Here is a 6,000-nt window from a genome sequence, read left to right on the forward strand (position 1 = left end):
TACTAATCTATTAGAGTTCTTTGAAGGGGTCAACAAACATGTGGACAAGGGGGATCCAATGGACATAGTGTACTTAGATTTCCAAAAAGCCTTTGACAAGGTCCCTCACCAAAGGCTCTTACGTAAATTAAGCTGTCATGGGATAAAAGGGAAGGTTCTTTCATGGACTGAGAACTGGTTAAAGGACAGGGAACAAAGGGTAGGAGTAAATGGTAAATTCTCAGAATGGAGAGGGGTAACTAATGGTGTTCCCCAAGGGTCAGTCCTCGGACCAATCCTATTCAATTTATTCATAAACGATCTGGAGAAAGGGGTAAACAGTGAGGTGGCAAAGTTTGCAGATGATACTAAACTGCTCAAGATAGTTAAGACCAAAGCAGATTGTGAAGAACTTCAAAAAGATCTCACAAAACTAAGTGATTGGGCAACAAAATGGCAAATGAAATTTAATGTGGATAAATGTAAAGTAATGCACATTGGAAAAAATAACCCCAACTATACATACAACATGATGGGGGCTAATTTAGCTACAACGAGTCAAGAAAAAGATCTTGGCGTCATCGTGGATAGTTCTCTGAAGATGTCCATGCAGTGTGCAGAGGCGGTCAAAAAAGCAAACAGGATGTTAGGAATCATTAAAAAGGGGATAGAGAATAAGACTGAGAATATATTATTGCCCTTATATAAATCCATGGTACGCCCACATCTCGAATACTGTGTACAGATGTGGTCTCCTCACCTCAAAAAAGATATTCTAGCACTAGAAAAGGTTGAGAAAAGGGCAACTAAAATGATTAGGGGTTTAGAGAGGGTCCCATACGAGGAAAGATTAAAGAGGCTAGGACTCTTCAGCTTGGAAAAGAGAAGACTAAGGGGGGACATGATAGAGGTATATAAAATCATGAGTGATGTTGAGAAGGTGGATAAGGAATTATGGGAATAAGTTATTTACTTATTCCCATAATACAAGAACTAGGGGTCACCAAATGAAATTAATAGGCAGCAGGTTTAAAACAAATAAAAGGAAGTTCTTCTTCACGCAGCGCACAGTCAACTTGTGGAACTCCTTACCTGAGGAGGTTGTGAAGGCTAGGACTATAACAATGTTTAAAAGGGGACTGGATAAATTCATGGTGGCTAAGTCCATAAATGGCTATTAGCCAGGATGGGTAAGAATGGTGTCCATGCCTCTGTTTGTCAGAGGATGGAGATGGATGGCAGGAGAGAGATCACTTGATCATTGCCTGTTAGGTTCACTCCCTCTCGGGCACCTGGCATTGGCCACTGTCGGTAGACAGATACTGGGCTAGATGGACCTTTGGTCTGACCCGATACGGCCGTTCTTATGTTCTTATGTAGTAAATAGAGGCCAAGGACCCACAGTGCAGAGAGGAGGGAGGAAAATGGGAACTGCTAACAGAGAGAGGAGAGATAAGCCCCACAAACTCTGTTGTTGGTTACACCTTTGTTCATAACAAAATCTGCCAAGCAGCCATTCATAGAGTTGGTCAAAACATTTCAGTCAAACATTTGTTGACGAGAAATGGCTTTTCAAATTAAATAAACATTTTCTCACCAAATTCACTTGAAATGTTTTGGTTTGTCAATGAAAACCAAAAGCTGATGTTTTCCTCCAGTCTGCTCCCCCTTTTTTTGAGTAGTAAAAAATGGGGGGAGGGAGTGTACAGGGAGAAAAGGGGGATAAAACAACAATAAAAATTAAAACAAATTTTTTTCCATGGGAAATATTGAAAAAATGACTACTGAAAAAATTCCCCACAATTTTTCCCCTCCTTTTTCAACCCAACCTAGTTACAACATTCAGTTACTCCAATCAAGTGTGGATTCAGGTTGATGATCTAGTGATGAAAGATGCCATGCCCCATTCTCAGTTCCCTACTCACACAGAAACGTCTAACACCTTAGAGATACGGTTGCTAGGGTGTTTTCCACTCAACAACAAAACACTATACAGAATGAAAAAACATAAGTGAAGGCAACATAATACCATCTGCAAACAACAGCCCACCAGTATCACGACACTCACCATCATGCTCAGATCTTTTCTCATAAGCTCACCTTCTGCTCAACAATGCACACATCAGAGAACGGAAAAATCATATAACTTCAATGCTGACCTTCCATGCTACAGTTTACCTTTTAACACCACAGCTATACACCAAAGAATACAAAGTTGCCTGTGTGCTCAAAATACTTTACACATCAAAAACACATTGGCACATTACAAAAAAAAAATTAAGATAAAGTTAAGATCATATATCAATATTTTAAGGGGGGAAAAAATCCTACAAGCATGTTTTGATTATAAATAAAACAAGCATAAAACCTCCAGAAAATTCTAGGTTAAGATTAAATTTAAAAGCAACCCAAACTTCTGAAAGTTCCCCTCTCCAGTCCCTTCCTTCTCAGCTCTCTCCCTGGGGTTTGCCTTTCCAGCCCCTTGCCCTCCTCCTCCACCAGTTTCCATCCTGCTGCTGAGGATCATTCAGACCTAAATAGTATAAGACACTGTAGGGAAAATCAAAATACATGGAATTTTTTTTTTACTACGTGGGAGGTAAAACATCTTTAATCCAAATTCTCAGAAAAAAAATTCTTTGTACGCCCTGTTTCGAGAATTGCAGTTTTCAAACAAATTGATCCAATCAACAATCCCTAATCAGGTTGGGGATGAAAGTCTAGACCCAGACTACACTACGGAGAGACTGTTGCCTCCATCATTTACAGCACATTGTGACTGCTGGCCAGATTGTTCAACCTGCAAATACTTAATGGAAGAGAAAGATACAGGAGCTCCTGGAATGGAGGGGATTAAAGAACAAAGTATAGAAGTCAAGGGTAAATGTACTGTGTAAGTTTCTGATACACAGATAAAGATAGAAGATGCAGACACACATGCACACAGAGCATCTCTCCTATAGATCTAGTCTAATAAAGCACAATTGACAATCATTTTTTTGCTTTTTTATCTATTGTTAGGTTTTTCAACTACTTAAGTGTTACTTAATCAAAAGAACAGTTCTATACAGCCCTTGACATCAAAGGAGAGCTTTTCTAAAGCTATTACAGTATCAAAGTAATATTCTGTGCAGACTCTAAGGTGAACCACTAGAACAATCCTTCTGGGATAGAGATGAAAAATGTTGCATGTATGTTGCCCAATGCAATCAATCAAAAGGGCCGTAAAAATATTGGGCCAGACTTACTTGATACATGTATTCACCACTACTATTCTTCTCTTCCATTTTCTGTTTGTCTGCTGAGCTACTAATCTTACTAATGTCTGAAAGTTCTTGGTATGTGTAAAAGCAAAAGAGATGATTAGAGTCACAGGAGGAAATGACCACTGATGGGCTTTAAATCCATAAACCTTTTATATAATGGAGTCATGCCATAGCTGACAAATGTCACAGAAAAATAACAGAACTGTAATAGCACTGACCAAGGGAAGACTGCCTGATAATAGTGAACCTTTCCATGTGCCCTTAACAGAATTTCATTGTCAAAGTTAGTTATTGGAGTTTTCACTTCTGAGTATTGTACATGTAGATAAGTAAAGGTTTTTTGGTGAAGGACTTTTGTGAACCCACCAGACATTTGTTTAGTTAGCATCAGGGCTTAAATTCAGCCAGAGCTGTTCGGAGCAGAGCTCCAGTAAATATTTTCAACCCCCCTGGAGTTTTTATAGCACGTTGGGGGCGGGGGGAAAGTATAGGGGACTCTGGGAAATACTCTATAAGAATTTAAGCCCTGGTAGGCATGAACTATGCACAAAGTCCTATCCTGGGAGACTCATACTACCAAATCCACAGAATCTGAGAGCACTACTGCATTCATTATTGAGCTGAATCATTTTGTTTGGGTGGTGGAGCTGAGGCCTGGGGGCGGTAAATGCCAAATAGTGGAAACCTACCTATCTGAAGACAGTAGCTGTTAACTGATTTCTTGAATTTAACATCTGGTAACATTTTCATCTTTTGCTAACTTGTAAAAGGTTACTGTATTTTTGACAGTGGGAAATTTTATCAGTACGAAGAGACTACAAAATCAGCTTCTTACTGGGCCAAAGGGTTTTCTAATCCTTACATTGCAGCATAACTCAGTCTGCTGGGAGTGCTATACCTGCCAACAAACTTTTAAAGAAACAGTACATTTTGGCATTAACTTTCAGCAGGCTTAATGACTAAGGCTAAGTTTTTGTCATGGATATTTTTAGTAAAAGTCATGGACAGGTCATGGGAAATAAACAAAAATTCACAGCAGCCTGTGACCTGTTCCTGAGTTTCACTAAAAATATCCCTGACAAAAGTGGTAGGTGGGTTCAGCACCCATTCCTGCTGGGGCTCCAGGGTCCCCCACCAATGCAGTGCGTGGGAGCTCCAGGGTGACCCTGCCCCTGGGGCTGGGCTGCTGCGGGGCCCCCTCGCCCCAGGGAGCTGATAGCTGCAGGGTCCCCCTGCTGCTAGCTACAGCTGCAGCTACAGCTGGGCAGCTTCAGGGAGTCCCTGCTGTCCACTGCAGTGGGAAGCTGCATGGGGTCCACCAGCTGCTGGGCAGCTGTGCGGGGTCTGCCTGACCGCCGTGGCTGGGAAGCTGCAGGGTCTGTAGCTACAGGGTCCCCCCTACCAGGTTGGGGGCTGGGAGCTGCAAGGACAGGGCTGGCTGGGAGCTCCAGCCCCATGGCAGAAAATGTCACAAAGGTCAATGCAAGTCACAGATTCCATGACTTCCATGACCTCCATGACATAATCACAGCCTTATTAATGACAGATACAAATATAAAGGAGAGAAGAGAGGTGTATGTGTATTACACAAACTTATTACGGTCTAAATTCTGGCCATCTTCTGCAAATTTAGGAAGTACATAGAAGAGGAACTATTCAACTGTCCAGCTGATATGATAAACAGAGGCTGAGAGAAGAGCTCCTTTGGACCTAACCAGCCAACTTAGCTGTGCTACTTCATGTGAGGATGTCTATCTGTAGTGGCTGGCTCATGTATAGGAGGGAGCATGCTGCATATTCAAAGTTGGATGATTTTTTAGCTTGAGTGTAAGACTTTGTGCTTTTAGTGCTCAAATTCACATGTTCTATCCCCACTGATATCCTGTGATGGGTTTAGTACAAAGTGGTAGGGGACTTGGGACAGATAGTTTGAATAAATAATATGGTAAGTGCAGCGAGTGTTGATTTAGCAGGTCTGGTGAAGACAGACAAAATTGATGGGAGAGCGCTCTCCCATCAATTTGTGTACTCCACCTCCCCGAGAAGCGTAAGGGAAATGGATGGGAGACGCTCTCCCGTCAACAAAGCACAATGTAGCCACCATGGTAAGAGGCTCTAACTATGTCAACTTCAGTTACATTATTCACTTAGCTGAAGTTGTGCAAGTTAGATCGATTTAACACGGTAGTGTAGACCAGCCCTTATTCACAAATAGCTCATTTAGGTCAATGATAGACATTCTGCTTTGAGCCCCAATTCAGCAAGACGCTGAAGCATAGGCTTAACTTTAAACACACGAGTAGTCCTGTTGTGGTCAAATATGAGACATCTGGAGTCTTGGAGTCCTCTATGAAGTCCAGGGGTCAAAACAGGTGCTTAAAGACAGGCACAAGATGAAGTGCTTTGCTGAATTGTAGGCTTGATGAAGATCCTGGTTTAATCTTCACAGACTACCTGTAACAAGTTGCTACCTGTAGTAAAGGAAGACGGGTAGAGGAGGAACAACAAAAGCAATGATATGTCAAAAGATATGGTACAACTCTATAACTAAACACACATAAAGAACAATATATTTTATAGCTCAAAAATTCTGTAGTTGGAGAGGGGATTTAAAAGAACAAAAGCCTGCCCTGAGGAAAAGTAAGTTTGGCTCAGTTTTTTAGTAACTCATGTATTCTCTCATTTCCTAGGCTTTACATGGGTTTAGGATGCCACGCCATACCCAGTTACTTTGGTGTGTCCCATTACATCAGGT

The sequence above is a fragment of the Mauremys mutica genome, chromosome 8, assembly GCF_020497125.1.
Source record: "Mauremys mutica isolate MM-2020 ecotype Southern chromosome 8, ASM2049712v1, whole genome shotgun sequence".
Lineage (NCBI taxonomy): Eukaryota > Metazoa > Chordata > Testudines > Geoemydidae > Mauremys > Mauremys mutica.